We start from the raw sequence: 25,885 nt of genomic DNA, 5'->3' as shown, positions 1-25,885 counted from the left end.
CTCTGGTTAAAAATTGTTTCACAAGACAATCCTATCAAACAGAGAAGAATTTATTCTAATTTTATGTATTATAGGTTATGAGAAGAAGAAATGCATTCCATTGCATTTTAAGAATCTTTATTGTGCCAATACCAATGGCAGAGTCATTATAAACAAATAAAACACTACAGAGCAAGCTCCCTCAGGAGTACTGATGGGTTATCAATAAAAAGGCCTTCACAAAAGACTCCACACCTTATAGAAAGGTCTGCACACCATGAAATGTGTTTCCTCCAGGTATGGAAAGGTGATCAAGATATGAAAATCAATTGATTCAATTTAACATAGGAACAAGTCAAAGAAGAAAAATCATATGAGCATACTAATTCATACAGACAAATCATTTAACAAAATTCAATATCCATTCATGATTTTTTTTAAAAAGCTCAGTGAATCTGTTATAATGAGATAATGAGTAACATTTTTCAAACTGATCAGAACATCTATAAGCATTGTACAGTTGACAAGCTCAATGAGAGACCGAGTACCTCCTCCATGACAAGAATAAGGCAAGCTTGGTTGCACTCAAAATTTAAACTCATTATCTGTGTCTTGGTACACTGGCCAAAGACACCAGGCAAGAGCAGTGGAAGGCAAGTACCTTAGAAAGAAAGAAGGTGTTGATATGTGGATTATTTTTTCATGAAAAAACTCTAGGAAACTACAGGCAACACTGAGAACATAGGATCAAGTTCTAACTATTGTAACATGTAAAACATGTACAATCTAGCTATATCTACACCAACTCAGCAGGAACACACAGTGCTAATGTGTCAGATACAGCTATGTAAATTGTCCAAATGTAGCAAGTAAATTAAAGAGTTCTCATCTAACAACATATGTGTAGGATATACCACAGTCTAACAGATGAAGGAAATCACAAACTTAAATGAAGAAAACCATGCATGGATCATCACTGAACATAACCAAGAGCTGCTGCATCTCCCCAGGTTTAATGCAGCTCTTAGTTGGACTCTTTCCCTGTGTGTACAGGGAAAGACAGAAGAATCAGAAACATCACAACTGGAAAAATGGAGGCAGGAGCCCTCTGAACTTTAAGACCCACTGCACAGCACCACTCGATGCAGTCTAAGGGAGTCACACACACACACACACACACACACACACACACACACACACACGTGCGCACACACAGACCCCGAGGATATCACAGAGAACCCAGGAAAAAGCCTGCACAAATGCATCCAGCACACTCTCCTCAAAAGGAACAGCTCAGTGAATGGTGTTGGTGGAAGGGGACATTTATAGATGGAAAATGAACTTCCACAAAGAAGTCTAACATGTTAGGTAAAGATTAACTTAAAATGAGTCACAGTCATATACCTAAAATATACAATTGTGAAACTTTAGAGAAATACGGAAGAAAAGCTTTGGAACCTGGGGCTAAGGAGATTCTAGAATTGACCCAAAATGTACAAATCTGGACACAAAAGTGAATTCAAAATGAATTTAATCAAGATGAAAACTTGCTCTGTGTAAAAAGTCCTCTAGAGAAGTTGAAAAGACAGCTCACAAGGAGAGATGAAGTATCTGCTCTATGAAAAACTAGCATCTAGCCTCATACTAGAGAACTCTAAACTCAATGGGGAAAAACACAACAAAGCCCACTCCAATTAAACAATGAGTCAAACTACGAAGACACAGTGAATCAAAGATGGTTCAGACTAAGAAGGTTCTGTTCCATTATCCACTGGGGAAATGCAAATCAAAACCACAGTGAGGTTCCACTGCACACCTATCAGAGCAGCTAAAATAAATAGGCATGGCAACAGTAAACACTGGCTAGAGATGGCAAAACAAGTCACTTGCATTCTCGACAAGAATGCAAACACAGAAAAGCACTCTTGAAAATAATTGGGCAACTTCTTAAAATACTAAACATACAACTCCCACACAACAAAGTAACAGAACTCCTAGATACATATGAATGATTACTTGTATACTTTATTTACAAGAGCTGAAAGAGAAACAGCCCTGTTTCCTTCAGTGGGTGATGAATAAAATAAACTTTGGTACACTCATACAATGAACTAACTATTAGTGATATTATATAATAATATAATAAGAATATTATTATAATATTATATTATGTAACTATATGTGTATAATATTATATACAATATAATAATATACAATTATATTATATTAGAAATTATGTTAAGACATCCCTACCCTAAAATGCTATGTAAAGCCTAACCAATGGCTCATGACAATAATTCTGGTTACCCACAAGACTGAGATCCAAGGATTGTAGTTTGAAACTAGTTTGGACAGAAAAATTCACAAGACTCTTGACTCTAACCAGGAAAACACTAAGTAGAGGTGTGGCTTAGATGGTAGAGTACAGCCTGGAGCCAAAAGGATAAGAGGTTCTTAGCCCAAGCTCCAGCACCAGCACCAAATATATATGTGTGTGTGTGTGTGTGTGTGTGTGTGTGTGTGTGTGTGTGTGTGTGTGTAAATAGATAGCTATGGAGATATAGATGTGTGTGTGATATTACTTATTATGTACCATGTAATTTCATAGGCTCTGTGTATGTATGTGTGTGTGTGTGTGTGTGTGTGTGTGTGTGTACCAGTACCAGAGCTTCACCTTACCCTTTCTCTCAGTTTGCTTGCTTAGCTGCACTTGATCCACATCTCCAGTCTGGATTTTTACTGATGTTTTTGGAAATGAAATAACTAAAGGGTCTTCTGCCTGCCTGACATTGAAACTGTGATCCCTCAGATTTCAGCTAGGATTATAGGTGTGAGCCACTGACACTAGCAAATTCAATATTATTTTTGCCAGTCCTGGGGCTTGAACTCAGGGCCTGGGTACTGTCCTTGGACGACTTTCTCATGACTAGGACTCTACCACTTGAGCCATAACACACTTCTGGCTTTTTCTGTGTGTGGTATGGAGGAATTGAACCCAGGGCTTCATGCATGCAAGGCAAGCACTCTACCACTAGGCCAAACTCCTGGTCCCTAATTTAATATTCGTGAAATGACAAAATTATAGTAGGTAAGGATAAATGAAGTTGGTTGCCCAAGGCTAAAGAGGACCTGAGAGAGGGAGGAGGTTGGCATGCATATAACTAAGCAACCCAGGGGAACATTATGCAAATATTTTATATCCTGCCCGTGTCAGTGTCAATATCTTGATTATGGTACTAGTTTCTAGTTTTGCAAGATTGTTTCACTGGGTGACCTTTTAGGAAGATGCATTAGGTCCTTTGTATATTATTTATGTAAATATATAATTGCATGTGAAAAATTTCAACTGAAAATTCTATGAATATTAATTTTATAACAAAATTGGATTTTGGAGATTAAATTATGTTTATTTCAGTTTTATGCAGTAGTGCTTCGTAATAGGAAGGATTTTACATCCACATTTAGAGCATCTATCAATCTGCTGTTGACACTTTATGAATGAATTATCCATAGGTTGCTGGTTATATCACTGAGGAGCTTGGATGAGTGGTTTGGACACTGTGGCAGTGTGGCTAGATACAACTTGGAATGGGAAAGCAGAAGCTTGTTCACTTTCAACCTCAAGTACAGAGTGACCTTGGAATTTTCAGGGTATTGTATCCATGCTACCCACTTGCAATCTAGAAGAATTCTTAAGTAGAACGTTGTTAATATTGTAAATAGGAACTGCCTGTGTGATAGACAAATGCACCTTTACACTAAAATTTAAATAAAAATAAAGAATTGGACAGTTTTTACAACTTCAAATCAAGAAGTGGTTGGAATGTAGAAAGCAATGTAAGTTAACTTTTTAGTATTCTCTTTTCACATCCATTGTCACTGTCAGAAGAAACTTGTATAAAACACTAAGCAAATGGACACAAAACAGTGCTCATGGATATCAGCTGCAGTTCAATGTTCTTCAATTGAAAGTCTGAAGAGAATCATCTCAGATGATGTGGTTTTGTGTAATCTAAGTTGTCACATGTCTTTATTTCCCTGATAGATTTTATTCCAATAAACTGCTTGAGAGGATACAAGAGGCTCTCGCATACTATGTCGGCAGAGTTCTGGGTAATAAGATCCAGCCACATGTGCAGGTCCAACACGTAGACTCCAACTTCTGTCAGAACAATGCTTGCAGCGAGTGTTCTTTGATCATCTTTATGGTCAGTTATTTACAAACATGGCCACAGAGATTACCCATCTGTCTATCCTTTAAGTAACTTCTTACCATGATGCTGGCTAAGTTAACTTACTTTGCTATATGACTAGTAGCGAATGGCTCAACAGCAGAGTTTTGAAAAGTGGTTTACATTTGGGGTCTTGCTCTTTTGTGCTACTCTTGGGAACGTGGGCCCTCCCTCAACAATGTAAACTGGGCTAACTTGAAGAAAAAGAAGAGACACATGGCCATTTTGTGTTTGTGACTTCCATAGTATAGTATGGAGCTTGCCCTGTGCTAATTGATCCCATTTTACACCTGGCCTTGTTCCAAAGAATTAACTCTTGCCAGCTGGCATACACTATGGTGGGTATGTGGTTTTGCTTTAATATATCAGGAGCAAATGGCAAATTTATTTATTGCTGGCACTGAGATTTGAACACAAGGATTCTTGTGTCTAGCCAAGCTTTCTGTTGGTTATTTTGACTGTAGAGGGTTAGAATTTTCTGACTCATCTGGTCTTGAACTTGGATCTTCTCACTCTCAGCCTTCTAAATACCCAGGATTACAGGTGAAAGCCCCTGATGCCTGGCTGTAACTTTTTTTGTTATAGTGGTAGTCAAGTGCTTTGCCACCAAACTAAAACACTAGGTCCTTCAGAAATCTCAACCCTATCCTTCAGGCAGAAGGGAGGGCTTTGACACATAAATCCCACAGGATCATTCTCAAGGCACTGTCACTGGGCCTCTGCCCCTTGCGTGGTAAATTTGCCTTCTAAAGGAAGGAAAAACCTCTCACACTTACAAGTGACCTGTAACTGGCAGCTATAAACACCCAAGCTGTCTCTCTGGGGGTGACGAGATGTCTGCCCTTAATGTCGTAATTCTGTTTCTATTGATTTTCTTGTAGTGAAATTTTGGTCACAGCCCACATGGCCCATAAAACCTTTATGGCATCATTAATACTGTAGCATCTTAGAAAGTCGGTTTTATCTAGTGCTCTTTTATGTACTGAGTAGAGGTGTGGGCTGCATAGAGCTTCTGGTTGTCACTGTAAGTCAGAATGGCTCCTGCTGCTTTGATTCTTCCCTCTTCAGCCCCCAGCACCCATACACACCCATGCCCTCTCAGACTTCTCCCGTCTCTATGCCTTTTGCATTAGCAGTATGGGACTTTTCCAGTTTATACTAGAGTATAATGATCTAGTGGGAACTGGAACCCTCTCTACCCTCCATTTGGCAGGGAGATATGGAGGAGAAGCTGAGTAATTGGCGATTGTGTTTCATTTAATCCATCCACTTCGTAAATCACTATAGAGCTTTTCTTATACTACAGATATTAGGAAAGCACTCTTCACAGAACAGTGAGCCAGACAGCTATGATCTACAGCCTCACACTGCATAATTTTCCAATTATGAAGTATGGTTGTTGATTACAGAGACAGCATGGGGAGGATTGGAAAGAGGCCTGGTTTATGTGGAAGTCTGGGGTTGCAACTGAAGCTGCTCGTGGAAGCAGGGATCCTACAGCTTTGTAAGGCAGGGATAATGAGCACAGAAGTGTGTGAACAAGAGTTCTCTGAAGGAAGGAAATCCAGGGATACTGGGACTTAAATAAAGGTGTCTCCAAGGAGAAACAAGCTGTGCAACTATACCAAGATGGGTATGTGCTGGATTTAAAAGAAAGCTCCAGCATGGTATATGTTAACTCCTTTGAACAACTAACTTACAGTTTAACCAAATGGGTACCAGAAAGCTGAAATGCATTTTCAATGTAGGGAGGGTAGGTCAAGGGGTGGGCAGATAGAGACAGGAAGTGTGGGTGAATGCAGACATAATATTCAAGGTGAGGATGGACTCAGGTACATTGAGGGCATGAGTGGGGTTGGGGAAAGATGGAGGAAATAGAGACATTGACTCACAAACTAACATGCTGAATTAGAATCACTTTCTACAACTACTCGAAGATAATTTTAAAAAATTAAAAATAAATGAAAGAAAGCCTTGCAACCAGGTGCACAGGAAACTCTACCTCCATCCCATAACTATGCAATCATCATCTACCTATATAGAAATACTATTGGAAATCGTTAAGAGACATGTGCTTGTGCTACTTGTCATAGAGAATAAGGTTAATTCTGGGATGAAGATGTAGATGATCAGCTTTGGCTTATCAATGACAATTGAAGCTGTACCAGGAGGTAGAATCTGTGGAATAAAATCTTTGGGAAGGCGTGAGAGGGCCCGAGTCAGAGTCCTCAGTGGGTCAGTATGGACAAACAGAAGAGATAGAGGTAGAGCTTGAGAGAGGAGCATAGGACTGGCCCCATTACTTCCTCGTTAAGGCTATGTTCATGCCCAGCCCAAGGCTGTAGGATGCTGTGAATTCAGGGGAAGGGAATGCCTCTGAACACTTCCCAGTATGGCCTTCAGGTTTCTCCATATACAGTGAACTGCCGCCTAGCTTGATGGGAAATCATTTCCCATTCTGAGCCAGAGCATCAATTGCTCAGACATCATTCAAATAAAACAGGCCTAATTACTAACCAGAGAGGCCATCTCTGAACTCCACTTCCATTTTCCTATGTCATTTCTTTTTCTCTGTATACAAATATAACCTATCCAAGATATTAGGTGGAACCCTCTGAACCATTTTTGGGCCAGATTGTTGTCATGATCTGTACAACCAGATTTGTTGTGATTTTTCTCTTCTAAAAGGAAGTACCTCTCCCTACTAGTGGGTCTTTATTCTTCAATGGCCCCTCCGTTCTCATGCCCAGGCTGTGCTCAGTAGCTTACTCTATGCTTTTCACACTCAGTGAGAATGTCCATTTTTTTCATATGTCTGTTGGTAGATGGCTCCCCATAGGCCTTGAATCAAGGATTTGTCAGCAAGTAGTGTGCTTCCTTAGAAAGCTTGGATGCAAGAAGTAAGATGTATAAACATGCATCATTAACTCCTACAGATCTGAACAAATACAACAATCCCCAGAACAGCTGTGATCAGAGAAAAGTACTTCGAGTTTTCAGACCCAAGGGTTGAGGGCATTGAAATATCTACATACCAACTCCTACCATTTAGTGATTGAGGGTAGAGTAATTTTATGAAATGTAGTAAAAACTTCTAGGCACAGAAATGCAATTTGGTAGCTGGAGTTTGTTGAACTCACTGGAATTGCTGAGGCATACTGAAATGGGCCTGAAATAGCATCTTTACTGCCACATCTGTAATCTCTCATTTATCCACTTTCTAGCTCACCTACCTGCTGTCTGTCTACCACTTATCCATCCATCCATCCATCTACCTACCTACCTACCTGCCTGCCTGCCTGCCTGACTGCCTGCCTACCTATTATCTTTTAATTTCTTTATTATTTTTTTTGCTAGTGGCAGTTTGATGCTCTTGCTTGGGCTTGCTTGCATGGCTGGTACTTTACCACTTGAGCCATACCTCTAATCCAATTTTTTGCTGGTTACTTGTGAGATGAATCTTCCAGACTTTCTGTCTCTCCTGGCTTTAAATTGAATTTCTCTGGATCTTAACCTCCTGACTATCTAGAATAACAGATGTGAACCACTGGTACCCAGGTCTCTTTAATACCTTTTAATACCTTTTATCTGTTTATTTATATATCCATTCATTATATATCTTTATTTTCTCTATTTGTTAGATATCTATTTATTTATGTTTATTACATTTACTATCTGCTTTCCTCTCTGGATATGCACATGGGTTTGCTGGCCCACTGTCTTCTGTGAAGACTGAACACAGTAGCTATGAAATCAATGGTAAATAAACCCACAGGTAACCCAAGGAGAGGTCACCCACAGTGCTGATCTTGATTGTACTTTGTTCTCTAGCAAACTAGGGGAATGGGTGAGATTTCTAAAGGAGCCCAGAGACAAGAGTCTAAGGACTCATCCCTGTGTGATTAAGAACATGAGAATATTTAACAATTTTATTTTGTTGTGGTTAATTTGGATTTTTTTAAATCATAGAACAACCCACAACCATGTCCCCAGTTTCCCCATCTATAGAGGCCCCTGGCTTAAGTCGTTTCAGCAATTTTATTTTTGTTTTGATTTTGGTTCTCTCTCCAAAGAAAATGCATGCTACACTGCGATATTTGAGCACTGGGAGCTGGGCATTTGACCTTTTCCTGGACTACAAGAAAGCTGTTTCTCCTCCCCTATTCCTTCTACTCACTCATGGCTGTGTCAGTGTTACTAGGCAAGTTCCACTGCACAGAATATGGCATTCTCCCTTTCCATTCCTGTACTTCACATTCATTTTCCTCTTTTCCTTGGAATATCTACTTTTCTGTATATTTCCTCACACATTTTCCAGTCATTTATTTCACATGACTCTACACTCTGAAAATTATCAGGCAAATTTTTCTTGATCTGCCTTATCCCTGGCCAAGCCACCTCAGTTTGAGTATTCTGCTCCAGTCTGTTCTTCTGTCAGTTAGGTTCCCAGGATCCTTCTCTTGGTGGGAGTGGGGTGTCTTGGTCTTTCTTGCACACCTTCCTTTTTCTTGGTTTACTCTTTTGCTTCATGGAAATCACCATCCAATAGCTTTTTGAGTAATGTTTGGGAGACATTTTGGAGAAGGACCTATATGGAAATTATTTATTCTACATAGTATGTTAGAGTTTTAGTCTGCTGGGCATGGAATTTCTCCAGATATTCATTTTTTTTATCTTCTTTCTTCTGAGGAGGTTGTTGAAAAATGCAGAAGGCAGTCTGTTTCTGGATTATCTACATTTAATCTTGTTTGCTATCTAGATTCAGAGATCTTCAGTGTTCTGAAGTTTCTTGAGAATGCACAGTGCTAAGTGTCACATGTTATTTGTGTTGGCTCTTCCATAGGCCTTTACAAGTTGAACATTTACCTCCTTCAGGAAAATTTTTTCTTGGATTAAAAAAATTGTTTTGGGTGGTATTGGGGATTGAATTCAGGGCTTTGCACTTGCAAGGCAAGTGCTTTCTCACTTTGAGCCACATTCCCAGCACTTTTGCTTTAGTTTATATTTCAGATAGGGTTTGGCCAGGGTTGGCTTCATATCTAAGACTGTCTCCATCTGCCTTCTGTGAACTTTGTTCTTTGAGAGACTGAGTATTGTCTTCTTGTATGGGCTAACAATTCTTCAACCATTGCTACCCAGACAGGTGATTCATGGTACTAGGCTCTGATGACCTGCACACACTCTCTCTCTCTCTCTCTCTCTCTCTCTCTCTATATATATATATATATATATATATATATATATATATTTTACTTTGGTCTTTAGTACAATGCATGCATTAAGAAGTTTTCAAGTTTCATCTCTTTCCATTCTATCTTTTGCTTTTTTCTCAGAGATTTATCATCTGCCAACCCTTCACTGTCTTATTTTTAGCTCCTGAGTTATTTTTATTTTTTATTCCATTTGCCTGGCATCCATATTTCCTTCTAAACATTACTATTCTCTATTAGACCCTTGAGAATATTTACAGCAGTTTGGAGGAGCGGTGTTCCTCAGTACAGCCTCTAATTCCTTTGACATTTAAACAGTATCTTTTTACCATTTTGGTCTTTAATTCCATGCCTGTCACATCTTCTGGTGTGCTCTGGTGATGTCTGATTTTTCTGATGATGTTTAAGTGAGATGTGGAGAGGCTTAGAAGGCTTTGGAAAAGCCTGAAGTTTGTCCATAGTGATGGAGGAGTGCTTCTTTCGTGAGAGCAAGCTATGTCATAAACATACATGAGCACACTTGTGTCTTTCCATAAGGCAGCATGTATTGAACCAAAACAAATTCACAAGCTTTGTCAATTTCATTGGCATTAATTGGTCAAGTACTATTTGACTGCCTAGCTGTTGGCAATACAGGTTCTTTTTATCTGATCTAACTCATTGCTAATAGCTCTCAGACTACATGTTACTGTAATCTCCATTTTACTTTACAATAAGATAGAGGTTACAGAATTGCAGGAAAAGATTAAATTGGCCATATCCAAAAGGGCCTTGCCTAGGGCAAGTGCAGAGAGCATGAGCAGAGAAGTATAGAGTCACTTCCCGAGTCAGATCAGACACTAATAAGAACCCAGCCACAGAGTGCCACAGAGCTGTGGAGGAGCCAGGAGCAGTGCTGGTGGCAGTGCCACCGGATATCAGGCCAAGTGGAGCCTGGTAGCAAAGCTGTTTCCAGTCTTCCTGGATTCACTGGTAATTCAAGGCTATTTGAGTGGGTCTCATCAAGCAGAGGTTAGAGCTGAAGCCCTAGGGACAGTGTGTGGGGGGGGTTAACAGCTGGAGATCTTTGATGAATACAGCCTTGCTCAAGGATTCCTCCTCAATCTTCCTCAGCTTTCCTCCACTCTTCTTGCTCAGTTTCTCTCTTCTCTGACGCCAGTCCTGACCAGCATAACTCTGGAGGACTTCAGAGATTTGATATTTGCAGCAAACTTGGTTATATATGTATGAATCTAAAGTTTCATGGAACTTCCCTCTGTGTCTTTCTCTCAACTTTATTCCTTGTTTGTAAGGCTACACTTTCTGGCATGCATTCATGAGAAAGAAGACTGGGGATGACAATCGTCCAGAAACAAGGGCATACTAAATCCACTAGCACAACCATGTTCATTGCAACACTATTTACCATAGCAAAGATATGGAACCAACCCAGATGCCCCTCAGTAGATGAGTGGATCAACAAGATGTGGTATTTATACACAATGGAATTCTATGCTGCTGTCAGAAAGAACATCGCCCCATTTGTAAGGAAATGTAAAGACTTAGAAAAAAATCACATTAAGTGAAGTAAGCCAGACTCAAAGGAGCATAGGCTCAATGGTTTCCCTCATTTGTCATAATCAGTAGAAACCTTGGGCTCTTCTAGCAGAGATTTGCAATAGAGAAAAACCTAGATACATAAGGCCATATAGTATGATGCTAAATGAAAGGACTTCCAGGATATGGAAATAAAAGCCATATAATGAGTGATTGTTGTCCTTAATGTACTATGTTATCTCTTATCTCTTTTGCTGCCCCTTGATGATCTCATATTGTTACTGTATTTCACCTGGTTATCTGATATGTTGTATATATGCTTATTTGGTTATTTAAAATTGGATAGGGAAGGGGGAAGAACAAGGTGAGGGTCAGGGGTCGGGGGAGGGAAATGGGGACCAAGACATGAGAAAGGGTATCGATGTATGTGAAGTAATGCACCTTCTATCTGGTGAATATAATGTAACCTCTACATTAATTACAATAAAATATATGAAAAAAAGAAGAGTGGGGAGGAGTTTGTAGGTAGTGCTTCTGAGGAACAAGAATTCTGCAATATTTCTAGCATGTGACTAAGAGTTTCCTGATATGGAGAGAAGTTAGGAGAGCCAGCTTTCACCAGGAATGTGCACACATTTGTAATCTCAGGAAGGAGAAAAAAAAAGATGAAAGCATTGTATCTTTGTACAATGTTCTATTATTCTTCCTAACAGTGCTGGTGGTCTTTCCTTGTCAACATGCACTGTAAAAAAAAAGCAATACATCATTCTCTGTCCATATTTTATGTTTTTAATAATTCATTTTTAAGATTCCATAAGGTAAGTTGTAACAGACTCAATGTTGCATTGTCTCAATGTTTCTGTATTGAAATCATAACTCTCAGAGTGATGACATTAGAGAGAGTCTTGAAAGGAGAAATTGGTCTTATGAACCCAATAATGACCAGACACTGGCTATGATCTTGGACTTGCAGCCTCTAGAAGATTAAGAAATATACATAATTTTTTGATAGGCCACCCAGTCCATTCCCAGTTGATGATTCCCTGCTACAGTAGCCCCAGGTGTTAATATAGCAAATGACAATAATCTGACCACCATTAAGTAGAAATTGTCTCGATCATTGCAAGATACACCAAGCAGCTATGGTTGTCATTTCTGGAAGCAAGTGTGAGCTCACTGGATGATGCTTAACAATTCAAAACCAGAAAAGAATAAAGTATTAAAAATGTCACCACATTTTATTGAAGCTCTTTCAGTTTCTAATATCTAATATCACAAACTTCATGTTTTCTTTTTTAGGAAAATTTACATTTTATAATGTAAAAATGAACATATTCAAAATTTAAAGAGTATAAAGAAAATTGCAAAAGACATTCTCTTTGCCATTCTCATAGATTACCACTTCTAAAGCTGTGTCTAGTCAAATCCAGACACTGAAAATAGCCTGACTTTAGAAGAATTTACTTAAAGGCCTTTCTATCACAATGCTTCAACTTCCATACTTCACTATTTATGTGTCCTTTCCCTTCTCCCCCAATAAAGTACACAGTACCATACAGGTGGAACTTAGATCAACTGAGGGACAGATCTGAATCTTGATGTCTTCCTTCATTCACTGTGCACCATCTATTCTACAATTCCCCTGGAGTGGGCACCAGTCTAAGTACCAGAAACAGGAAAACCAAACTGATAGTACTCAAAAGCACTTCATCCTTTTCCATTTTCTACCATGTGAACAGAATGTGCTCTGTTTTGAATCTTGCATTGGTGTAGTTTTCCTTCACTGGACAAGTGGGCCAGGAAATGACCATCTAGAGAGGAAGGATCTGAATGACCCAGACTTAATATACTTCTTCTATATCCTATCTATAAGAAGGCAACATTGCTATATCAATTTCACAGAAAGGAAAACTGAGCCACAGAGTAGATGTGGGGGTATCAGAGTCCCCTGGACACACTCACAGCCACAAAAGCCCCTGTGCCTGAGGGCATAGCAGAGACTTCCTATTGGGTCCCCCCCTAAACCTAGCACGGCTAGGCTTCAGGTAGATGAGTCCAGGTGTTTAAGATCTACTTGGAGTGTAGATCACATGACAGAAGCTCCTGATGTCCCTGTTCTGGTGACATGAGGGTATCACTTGTGGGTATGGAGTCCGTACGGAGCAAAGCAGAAGTGCTGGCCCATTGGTTCAGGCTGCAAGTAAACAGCCCTCAAATGTTAGCCCCTCACATATGTAACAGATGGAATTTCTGCCAGCCCTGCTTAGGTTCTTACTGAATGAATGTAAGGCCTTGAGTTGGAAAGAAGGTGTAGCATGTCCTACTTCTTTCACCAGAGTAGATGGATGCCCTTCTCCCTGTTCCAGGATGGCAGAATTTGTGCATAACCGAGTCCAGAGATAAAGATCCACCCTCCACTCATCAGTGCACTTGTTTATGTTTTCTTTTTGCTAGCTAATGTTTGGCTTTTTTCTATATTAAAAAATAGGATAAATTTGAAAGAAGAAAAAAGGAGACTTGGCATTGGTTTAAGACTCTGACCTGATTCCAGCTCAGGCAGCATCACTTAAGACACAGACTTATTAGAGCATAGCTTAAAAGCACTCACATAAAACATTTAAGGGGTTTAAAACAGGCCTGTCAAATGACTGCTCCCCATGAGCCAGGGAGGTCAGAAAGTCCTGGTGGGACACAGACACTGAGTTTAGCTTTACAGGGTGAAGAGTTCACAGCAGCAGATCAGAATCTTACAATAATTTCCCTGACTAAGGCTGCTTATGGAGGAAGCGTCCAACATGGCCAATTTAGAGCTGGGATATTTTGTACATGTGGGAACTCTTGGTGGATCAGTTATCCCCTGGAATCATGACCTATGCCTATGACACTATGGAATACAAATCTCTTTCCTCCAGAGAAAGAGAAGACAAGAAAATGGATGCTTGGAGTTCAGAAAGACAGGGTGACAAGCAGCAGCATGTGACAAAATGATGGGGATACAGAAGTAACTCAAGAGCTAAAGCTTAGCAAATGCTCTAATGGTTTTCTTTTATTTTTTCGTATTGTTATTATAAAGATGATGTAAACAGGGGTTACAGTTACATAAGCCAGGTTATCCCAATATTCTGACATTTTGATTGGAAGGTATGGGGTTCGGGAGTAATGGAAGGGACTCTTTCTTAAACCAGAGACTACAAGGTTTCCCCAGTTGATGTTTCCACTAGGAATACAGGAACAAGAGGTACTCTGAGACTCATACTCTGTCTAGTACACCACCCCCACTGATTCCTCTATCACACATGCATCTTCCTGGTAGCTATTACTGGCTCACTCAGAAGCCTCTGAAGGTCTCAGCTCCAAAATATGCTTTGCCACAACTCCCCTGATTGAGTTTTGTATCAGCTTTCACTTGGTCTGGAACTGGATGTCCTTGGGGAGAGGACTGCCTGTCAGTTATTTTTTATCTCTCCAGCATCCAGAAAGACTACTATTGGTGTGTACTATAAAAGTATGAATGGAAGTGACACTAAAGCTCAAAGGGTAGGGTGGTAGCCTTGAGTTGAAGAGCTCAGGAATAACTCCCAGGCGCAGAGTTCAAGTCCCACAACCTACAAAAATACATGAATGGAAGCAAACCCCTTCTGCTGGTGTAATTGATAGAAATAGGTCAGGGGTCCCTACATCACATAGTCTAGTCATCAGGAATTGAGTCTGGAGTCCCTTTATGACATTGACTGCCATCACTCTGCTTCTATCATGGGTCTGGGCCAGGGAGAATGAACCACCCAGACCACTGGGTACTTGATGAAGAGGTAGGCCATTTGAAAGTAGGATCTAGTTTGCATCCAACTTTCCCTCTTGGAACAGGAGCTCAGTCACCTGAGTTGACTTAAGTTCTAAGACTTGAAGTCTTTTGGGGGGGTTCAAGTCAGAGAACTGAATTCAGCTGGTATTCTGTCCACTTGTTTATGCCAGAGGCTAGCTCATTCTCTGCGTGCCAGGTCCAATAGCAGCTCTATGATGCCCAGGTAAAACAACACCCTGTTCTTACAAACACAGTTGCACACATCTGTGGGACATGGCACCTAGCCATTAGCCTTTAGCCTGTCCAAGAAGGAAAGTGAAATTGATAGTAACTTGGTGGTATCTAGTTTGAAGGGGGTCTGACCTGAGGGTATGTGGATAGAGCATGAGTGGGGTACAGCTGCTGTTGTGGGAAGGAAGTCTAGTACCAGAGTCTGGGATGAGGGAAGGAGGGCTGTGAGGGATAGACGCATGGCCTTTGAAGCAGTTTTGGCTTAGGATTTCTTTGAGCCATGTAGGATGATATGAGAAGGTTTTGAGCAGAGAAATGACTTCAGAAAATGACTTCAATAGCCCCCCATCTTGGAATAGTGCAAGAGCCAAGGTTGTAAAAAGAGAGATCCTCACAGGAATAAGGCAAAGACAAAGAAATCAGAAGACAGCCAGCAGGTTTCATCACAGCACCATGTGAGAGGAAAAGGAGAACCCAGAACAACTTTGAGGAAGATCATAGTACATACAGGTTCAGGTATGGAAAATTGTAACTTTGGGTCTAGGCAGTGAGAGCCATGAGCCATGGAACAGCAGTGGCAGAGCTGGAAACCTTTGTGCACAGTTCACAGGAGGGCTGGTCAACCTTGTGCATGTGGAGGAAGACATTTCTCAGGAGACAGTGCCAGGAGAAGACAATACCCCAACATTTGCAGATGTGGGAGACAAGTAGGTCCAGCTGAGAAGTGGGTAGAGCAGAATAGTCCTGGTAAGAGTTGATGGTTGATCTGGAACTGGAAAGGGGCCAGGTATTCACCAGGTATATGGTGTATGTTATGGCTTAGAGGAGGTGTCTGGGAAGCCACAGCTCAGCATACCCTGAATGTGTGCAACAGTGAGGCATTTACACACCCACTCTTTTTATCCCACACCCCTCTCCCCATAAGTCATCCTTCCCCTCACTGAAATGTAGGATCCCCACTCTTTCAGTCTCCCATTCTCACTGTGATGAAAGTGGTTGACCTTTCTGTTCTCTTGGAGCTGGCTTGTGGGGAAAATGGAGTAAGACAACTTAAAGCATAGAACAGTATAGAACTAGAAAGTAGAGAAATGTAGATGGGGGCTAGATGGGGCTGCTCATGAGTATTTAAAGGGTGGAGGCTGGCAGAGGCCAGGCGGCAAAGCAGGGAGAAGAAGAACCCAAGGTTCAGCAGGAATGAGGATGTTGGAGTTTATGACAAGGCTGGTTTTATTCTACCAAGGAACTGAAGCCATCCCTCTAGGTACAGAAGAGGTCAAGCTGCAATGTAGTTTAGGGAAATGGAAGGACCTGCAAAAAAGGTGTTAGGTGAAGTAAGGTTCAAAGATAGAAAGAATGAATTTTTTCACACATGTAAGTTAGAGCTAAATTATAAGTGCTTATGAAACTACATACAAAGTCATATGCAGACATATTCAAACAAATTCACCCGAATGTGGTATATGGAAGGGGAGGATTCCAGTGGTGTAATTCCTATGAGCAACAAACTTAAGAGTTTAACAGAATGACTATCAGGAAGCTAGAACGTGTGTTGGGGGCAGGGAGGAGGCGGGGAGGGGAGACAGAGAAATGAGGGGAGAGGGTGTAGGTGAGTGCAGTCATAATGTTCAGTGCAAATATGTGAAAATGGAACTAGGAAAATGGAGGGGAGAGTGGTATTGGGAGAGATGGGGGAGAAAGGTGAAAGTAGGCAACATCAATCAAGATGCATCATACTGCCATGTTGAATTGAAACATCCTTGTACAACTATTAATCATAGTAATACAAAAATAAGGTGACCATGGCTACTGCAGGGTGTGTGGGGGCCTTACAGAGAAGCAGAAGGCTGTGTGTGGCCAGGAGGCACCTGGCACTTGGCATTTGAGATCTGGCCGGGTTTTGCAGTGGCCTACCTATTTCTACTCACTAAGTCTGTGCACATGTATCTTGTGTGTCTCCTGGGCTTCTACAATTGTTCTTCCTCCGTGGATTCTCTCCTCCCCCTCGTCTGGGCTGGGAAATGGAGATTCCACATGGTATCCATAGGATCCCCTCTCGGTCTTCCACCCTGTCTCTTCTTGGGAGACTGAGCTCACTGCCTTCCTGAGTAACTGAGAATGGAGAGTGCGTGGAAGGGTAGGCTCAAGAAAGAGCTCTAGGTCTGTGGTGTAAGCTACTGGGAGATGTCCCATGACGGATGAGGAAGACCTGCTGGGGCTGGGGCTGGGACATTTGCAGCTTTGCAAACTTTCTGGAGATCAGCTCCCAGTTCCCAGTGTCTGTGCAGATGTCCAAGGCCCAGGGTGGGGCTGGGTTCCTACAGGTCCTGGTACCAGGAGTGTGGCTGACAATCACCCCACCAAACAACTCTGACAAGGATACCATCTAGGAGCAGTTTCTAATTTCCTCTCTCTCTGTGTCTCTCTGTGTCTCTCTGTCTCTGTCTGTCTCTGTCTCTCTCTCTTTCTACCAGAGAAGCACCAGAGCTGACATCCCCACCATATCCCCTTTCTAGCATCCCTTGCTCTCAGTATGTGTGAGAAGGAAAATGAGCTCACGTGGCTGCATGACAGCAGAGGAACAAATTTCCTCTGTGAAAGAAAGTGTGGTTCAGACTATGTGGGATCAAATGCACAGGTGCATTTCAGGAGATTTCAGTGCAATCAGTGCTGAGCTGAATAGAAAGATTGTTCTTGTCTTACTCGCTTTGTGACTTGGTCATCTTGCTTAGCCTCCATGAGTCTCTGTTTCACATTTATCAAAGACTGCGTGGAAAGGCAGGGCAAATGGGGAGGTGCTGGGAAGTGGGGAGTGCATTGCCAGATGTACAGAGAGCACCCAGCTCACTGGGAGAATGTGTGCAGTGCAGAGCTGGGTGCTCTGTCCCCTGGCTGTGGGTGTTGGGCTGCTGTATTCTGTTTTACACCCTCACGGGTACAGGAGGGACATGGGGGTGGTACAGGGTACAGGGTGTGCTCAGGCTTTTCTCCAGATTCCAGCCCTATGGCTACTTCGGGTTGCAAATATCCATGTTCTACCACTGAGTTTATGAAACACAAATAGAGTGTAGTGCTTTGTTAGGGTTGGTGCCAAATCAAGCTGATAACTCATAAAATATCTTTAAAATGAGATAATAGCATTTTCCACAAAGGGTAGTTGTGTAGGGTAGCACGATTGTATATTATGTGCTCAAATGCATGAAAGAGAGGAGGGGGGAAGAGAGAGGGACAGAGAGGAAGGAAAGAAGGAAGAGGATGTGATGGAGATGAAGAAGATGAAGAGGAAAAGATAGAGATGGAGAAGGAAAAAGAGGAGGAAGAGGAGGAAGAGGAGGAAGAGGAGGAGGAGGAGGAGGTAGTGGAGGAGGAGATATAGACATAAAGACTTAGTTGTCTTTGTGTTTGAGCTAGGTATGCTTATACTGGTAATTTCTACTAATTCAACAATGGAACTAGACAAACTCCTCACCCAACTAGAAATTCACAAAGAAGCCAGGTACCACTGGCTCACACCTGTAATCCTAACTATTCAGGAAGCTGAGATCTGAGGGACATGGTAAGAAGCCAGGCTAGGAAGAAAAGTCTGTGAAACTTTTATCTTCAAATAATCAGCAAAAAGCCAGAAGTAGAACTGAGACTCAAGTGGAGGAATATAAGCCTTGAGAAAAATCCTCAGGGGCAGCAGCCAGGTCTTGATTTCAAGCCTCAGTACCAGGAAGAACAAAAGAACAAACGAAAAGGGCATGTTAGCAAATGAGGAAGCTGAAACTCAATGAGCTTCCTTGCTTCAGATCCCAAGAAGAAAGTGAACCCAGTTGTTCTTTCTTGCATTCAGTGTACGGTTCAAGAGGCTGCTATAGGCATCCTTCTGTGACCATCATGGAAGACTAGGAAACAGGATATATGGAGGGGATCCATCAGACTTGGGACTGCAGTAGAGGGAGGTTTTGACCTGAGGTGGTGGGCAGGCTGGGAGAATGCAGAGGGCTGGGAGCTGGAGGCTCTGAAGCCTGAAAATGTTACCTGCTATGGACAAGCAGCTAAGTTCACCAGCAGGTGTAAGGATTGTGTTGCATTATCTTCATACTTCCACCAGCTCAGCACTGCAAGACTAACTGCAAGGACATAGAAGATGCAGAGATATGTGAAAGATATAGAGTTCCATATTGGATGAGTGGACTTGAAATATCTTTGTCATGTCCAAGTGGATATGGGAAACAAATGGGCTGGAGTCTGAGGCTCACTTGGGTTGCAGCTCATAGGGTAGATGAGTGTGAGGCCCTGAGGACAGGGCTCCAGAGCCACTATCTGAGTTACTGTCATCAGCAACCAACAAGGATGAGATTCCTAAACCCTTCATGTGGGATCACCCAGTGAGATCATTTCCATGAAACTGTTTGGATTGTATCCATATACATCCAGGAGTTCAGGAGAGAAGGTGTCAGCTGAATGAGCTATAGCAAGGGTCTTGACACTGCGAGCCTATTTTGTAGCACACAACTTGTGCTATGGAGACCCAACAAAAAGCCTCAGTAGGCAAGCAGGTAAAGGCTCCTTCAGTAGCACTGAACACTGAGCAGTCATTAGGCATGTAGGCCTTGGCATTGCATCCCGGTCCCTTACCCTGGAAGACTCACGTGTGAAAAGCTCAGTTCAGAGCAAGCACCCAGTTGAAAGCTAAACAACAACAGACAGCTCAGGCAGTCTGGTGAAGCCTCTTATTTGTTCTGGTGACTGCGATGGTCTATCTTCTGTTAAGTGATCTTGAGAGTCATGTAACGCTCTCCCACAGATATCCAACTAACAACACACATCAGGAGATACTCTCACCGAGACCCTTCCCATCTAGCAGGAGCTCTGCTTATCCTTTTCCTCAGCAAATCTTTGCTATTTTACTTCTTCTGTGTCCATGGAACCATTCTTCAAGCCATAGAAGCAAAGGACTTGATCCAGCTGTTCTGGGTATTGTGGGCTTGTAGTGTCCCTACATGGCCATAAAATGTAGAAGTGGAATCAGAACATGTTTGTAAATCAAAGAGAAGCCCAGATGTCACACTGGAAAAGATGAGAGGGAGAGAAAGACTACCTCAGGGGACCTTGCTGTGCCAGGAATGCACAGAAAGTACCCAGAGCAGCTTCTCAGAAGTCCACCTGCTACCAAAGATTCCAGCCTCATCTCTTAGTGTCTACCCCAACTCGCTGGCTGAGCTAAAGGTCCTGTCCTGAATACATGGCCAACCTTTCATTCTCAAGCTGGACATCTTCTCCATTTGATGCATGGCTACCATCCCTCTCCATTGTTCCCTCATTCCTGCTGGTATAATCCAGCTCAATCACATGCTTTCTATACCCCAATACCTGCTACCCTTGGGAGGCATCTCTGCCCAAGTTGCTCACTGTCATTTGCTTGGCTCCTACCACAGTACCTAGCTCATAGTCCTTCTGCTCTTCTGAAGAGCAAGAGTCAGCAATTGGGTGATTCTGTTTTCATATAATAATGTGCATATTTATGGACTCCTATGACAAGCACCAATACATGTTTACATAATATTGAGTCAGGTATTTATCATTACTTTGTGGTGAAAGGTTCTCCCTTGCTTCCTAGAGTTCACTAGAGTAAGCTTCTGGGTAGCAGAATATCAGCCCTTAGCTCTCCTACCTGCTGATCTCACCTTTATCCTCACCACACAGGGCAGTTCCTGGACCATCACCACCATTCTGTGAACAAGGAATGGAAGGAAATAAAGTTAGAAGGCTTTCACAGTGACTCTGGGTTGTCTGCTGCCATGAATGAGTGTGGATTGACTTAGAATTGAATGTCTGTCCATCAAGGTCTGGGGCCTAGGGAAGAAATGTGATACTTTATCTGTCAAAATGGCCACTGGCTACCATCTGAAACATACATCTGCCTTATCCAACATTCCTACAGCACCTCAGTAGGCACTCAGAGGCTATTAGCCAGGGACATGGAGAGAAAAGGCTCTTGGCTTCCCAGGGGATGAGTTTGAGCTTCTAGTACTTGCAGATGCCAGATGCTAATAGAGGAGGAAATTTATTTTGAATAAAAAGGTGGTTAACATTCTGCAAACATTTTCTATCTCAGACACGCATAGAGTAATTCTGATGAAATGTGTTGGTTTACTGAACCTTTGGTATTATGCACGTTTCCTGAAATGCATTTGGACTCGAGTCTGCCTTGGAGGACTATTGTGGAGGAATGTAATCAAATCATTCGTGAACTCAATATTGCTTTCCTATGGATTATTTGGATGTGGCACTCATAAAAACGCTCAATTTTTTTTTCCTCTCCAGCAAATCATTGCTGTGTGCAGCCATGAAATGTTGTCACACTCCTGCTTTATTGCGGGTCTAAATTACTTGGATTATTCTGTTGGACAGTGGCTCCCTGAAGCACAATGAATCAAACCATTAATTACTGCTCTAGTATGTGCGATCTCCTGGAAAGCATTAAATCCCACTCAGGAGCTCAGCCGGTGATGATGATTCCTGAGTTGGTCCCTCTGGCTCTGGATCACATTGAAACTTTTAGACAACAAGCAGTTACCATTCATTCCTCGTTTCTGAAAGTGACAAGCACTTGGTGACACAGACCTGGAGCTTGGGACTTGTTGATCATGGCCTAGTGTGGCAGTCAGCTGACATCAAGCTCCTGCCCTGCCCCTAGCCCTGGGATTCCCATCATGCTATTCAGCTAGTAATCAAGCAATAACTTTCTAAATGAAGCCCTGATCACAATTTTTGTCTTTAGGATGCTCCAAACCCTTTCCTACATTTTCCCCCTTCTGTCCCCTGCTCCCCAGGTTTTAGTGTTGATGAGCAGAACCCACCATTGTTTAAGCAATAGATGTGGAAGCACAATGCTAGCAGTAGGTTTTGGCATCATTTTGGAAGTCTCTGACCTGGTGTGGCTGCTGCCCTACGCTCTTAGCATCAGTTTCCATTCCACCTGAGAACACAGTGGGTGTTTGGACGGTGTGGAGAGTGCCCGTTGTGTGACTACAGGTGCAGGCTTCTTGTAGATAGGCTCATTCTTGGTGACAGTGGGGAATGGTGGGTACCCTGGCAGAGGACTGGTGGAAAGGAGTTGGCATATCCATTGCATGGTGGAAACTGCAGCGCAGGGTGCCAACCTCTGGACTAGATTCTTCTGGCTGAAAAAGCCAGGAAATGCAAAGCCTTGAGAAGCCTCTGAGCTTTAAGATGTACCAAAAAGGGAGGGCTTTCATGTACTTACACTCTCCAAACCTATTTTTCTATGTTCTGGGGCAAAACAAAACCATCATGCAAACCCAGTGAGACCAAGATCACAGGCCAGAGACCAGAAAGGCTGGAATCACTTGTTCAGTTTGTGGCAATGGCTCTTCTAGGAAGACCTGTGCTTTGAGTTGGACTGAAGTGCCTAGAATATGTGTGCTAGAAACACACCCATGCAGGTCCCACTTTGGGGCATCTGCACAGCTGTTGACATTTTTCTCAAGGTCCAGGCAGCTGGGTGTGGCCACAGGCACAAAGGCAAGTGTCACTTTGAACCTTGGCCTGTGAAAGCCTGTTATACCACCTTTCTATTTCACGAATGACCTTGAAGGTCAACAGACTCACACAGCTTAAGACACTTTGCCCTGGGACCTGGTGAAATGGTGACTCCCCTCGTGCTTTAGACATAATCATCTAAATCTCAGTTTCTACTTGCTCCAAGGGCTCCCCGGGTTGCTTTCATTAACTTGTTCTGGCTCTAGCCCTGGTTCCATCCACGATAGCCTCCTTGGATTTGAGACTTAACGATCTGTTGGGCCCCATGGTTCCATACCACTTTGATCCATCCATGATACAGAGCAATGGATCTTCCATCCATTAAATTTCCAAGTCAAATTGAGATAGATGGCCCTTTTCAAAACTCCAACCCTGTCCCCTCAAGAAAGAAACACATTGGCTAGCTCTAAAGCTCTAAGTTTGAGAGATTCACTTGAAAGTTGAAGGGCCCTTCAAAGTGAGCCTTGTTTTGCCTCATCTGTTTTTTTCAATGGACAGAGCTCACACCCGTGATCCAACATTTGACTCTGGGCTCAACCTCCATCACAGGCTTCTGCATGGCAGAATACAGACTGGAGGACACTAATCCCCTCAGAGCTCTACATGCATTGTTGTCCATCCCCAAAGCACTGGCGGAGAGCAGATATGCTGTCCACTTAACAGATGAGTGGATACATTTTGCCCCAAATGCCCAATCTCATCTTCATTCACCCCGCTCCTAATGAAAAATGGAAATGGTTGGTCCTGGGTCCCTGACTCTATCCCATGGCACCACTTTTTCCAAGTGCCATTAACACAGGAAATGTAATCTTAGGATTTCTCATGCTAGACTAAAATATGTACCTGAAATTAATTAACCTGGGAGAATGTCGTGGTAATTGGTCAGATACTGAAAAGGAATTTCAAACACTAAATAAACCGAATTAACCTTAATTTAACAAATAAAGTAATCGCTTTACTAAATTAGAGTTTAATTTCCCGTTGTGAGTAGTTAACAAGAGGATGCATGTGCATAAGTACCAGTAGCTGTGTTCTAGCCTGTGAAGGGGCCCCTTGCTCCTGGGAAAAGCCCCCAGTCAGAGGGAACAGGTGCTGGATAAGCTCCAAGCCCGCTCATACCCTTCCATCTCTGTTTATGTTGCTTATCTTTTTAAAGAAATGGACATGTGCATTGATTCTAAATTTAAAAATAAAGTCCTCATGATCTACTAAGCAGAAAGGTGATGATAGTTAACAATACAGTATTGTATAAATTCAAGTATCCAGAAGAGAGAATTGTGGGTATTCTCATCACAACGAAATGGAAGATATTCGAGATGCATAACTTTTAGGAACTATCATATAAAGATGCACAATTATGACTGGTCCTTAAAGTAATCAGTAAAGTGGGGATTAGGAAGGAAAACAAGAAAAATGAAGGTGGGAAAAACAGAGGGAAAGACAAGTGAAAAGGGAATTCATGGAAGAAGTGGGACATGCTTTCTGGGGCAGAAAGGGAGGGAGGATAGGGTGTGGACTTCTCTGCAGAACCCCGATCCCCTAAGTAAATTCTCACACATCTGTTAACCACATCTTATAAGAAATCCTCCCCAAATTTGTCAAGAACAAGTCAGAATACAAGAAGTGATTTACCTGTCTGCACCAGAATCCACAGCAGTTTGTGCCATAATTGACTTCAAGACAAGCTTCTGACTTCCTCACCCTTCAGGGCCTATCCTTAAAACAGAGGAGTCCTTGTGCTCTTGGATATTTTTTTGCCAGTCCTGGGGCTTGAACTCAGGGCCTGAGTGCTGTTCTTGGGCTTTCTCAAGGCTAGCACTCTACCACTTGAGCCATGGCACCATTTCCAGCTTTTTTCTATGTACGTGGTACCCAGGAATCAAACCCGAGTCTTCATGCATGGTAGGCACTCTACCATTAGGCCAAACTCCTGGCCCTACTCTTGGCTTGCTTGCTCCTAAAGAAAGCTGTTGTCCCAGAAATCCACATTTCAAACATTGGAAGGCTCCATGAAGAAATAGAAAGATATATCCGATACAGCAAGTAACAAAATGAGATACTGTAACAATATGAGATAACCAAGGGACAACAAAAGAGATGAGAGATAACATAGTACCTTAAGGACAACAATCATTCTTTATATGGCTTATGTTTGATATATTTGTATTTGGTTATTTGAAATTGGATAGGGAAGGGGGGGAAACAAGATGAGGGTTGGGGATGGGGGGGAGGGAAATGGGGACCAAGACATGTGAAAGGGTATCAATGTATGGGAATTAATGCACCTTCTATCTGGCAAATATCATGTAACCCTTCTATTAATTACAATAAAAATATATGAAAAAAAGAAATAGAAAGATAACTCATGGGTAACTCATGACACACAGGGCATATGGCATCTGGTCACACCTTCCTGTTAGCCTTGGGTACACCTTCCTAAAAATCACCACTGGCATTGGCTGCTATATGTAAATGAGGCCTGCAAAGCAATTAAATTTGCTTCAAGGAAAAATAGGACAGAAAGAAATGTACAGTCAGGTAGATTTTGCTACTGATCAGGTTAATTTGCACTCCTTAGAAGTTACAAGAGAAGAGATCATAGCCTGATCATGCCAAATATTCTACAGAAATCAAATTGTATTTCTTTTATTAAAAAATTAGAACCTTCCATGAGTGAAATATTTTGTTCGTAATCAATTGAAGTTATCTGGTGATATGTTTGCTGTTTCCAGGGTATCTGCTGTAACTTTTCTGTTTGTAAACAGAGTGCATTAATTAGACAAAGAGCTTTCATCGAAGTGTACCTGATACTCCCTCTACAATATGCTCTTAACTCTCTCCTTCAATTCTCTTTCTAACAGTATTTGCTGGGTTTCATTGTGCTATCAAGATGTGTATAATGTACTTCATGCATGTTCATTGTTGACTCAATACTCTTCTTTGCTTCACAATCCCTTCCCATATTGGTTTCTAGAGTGTTTGCACAAGTGATATTTATACAGTGTATGATCATTCCTTTCCCTTGCCAACATTTTTTGTTTGTTTCCTTGATGACTGCTGTTCTGACAGGTGAGATGGACTCTTAGTGTACTTTTGATTTGCACTTCTTTATGACAAAGAATGTTTGGCATTGGTTTTGATTCTCAAAAAAAAAGTGAGTGCTGGGAAATAGAAAGCTGGTAGTTTATGAATGGAGCTCATTAAGGGTATGATCACTGGCTGCAGGTTCTAATGAGAGCTGTGGCTGTGGAAAGGTGAAAGAAACAAGCCTCCAGTCTTGAATCGCAGGATGTCTTCTCCAGGTGCCGATCTCAGCAATCCACACCCCTGTTGATATCACACCTGGC

Source organism: Megascapheus bottae, chromosome 12 (assembly GCF_031878675.1).
Source record: "Megascapheus bottae isolate mThoBot1 chromosome 12, mThoBot2.hap1, whole genome shotgun sequence".
NCBI classification, from domain to species: Eukaryota; Metazoa; Chordata; class Mammalia; order Rodentia; family Geomyidae; genus Megascapheus; species Megascapheus bottae.
The sequence above is the reverse complement of the archived record's forward strand: the minus strand, read 5'-3'. Positions refer to the sequence as shown.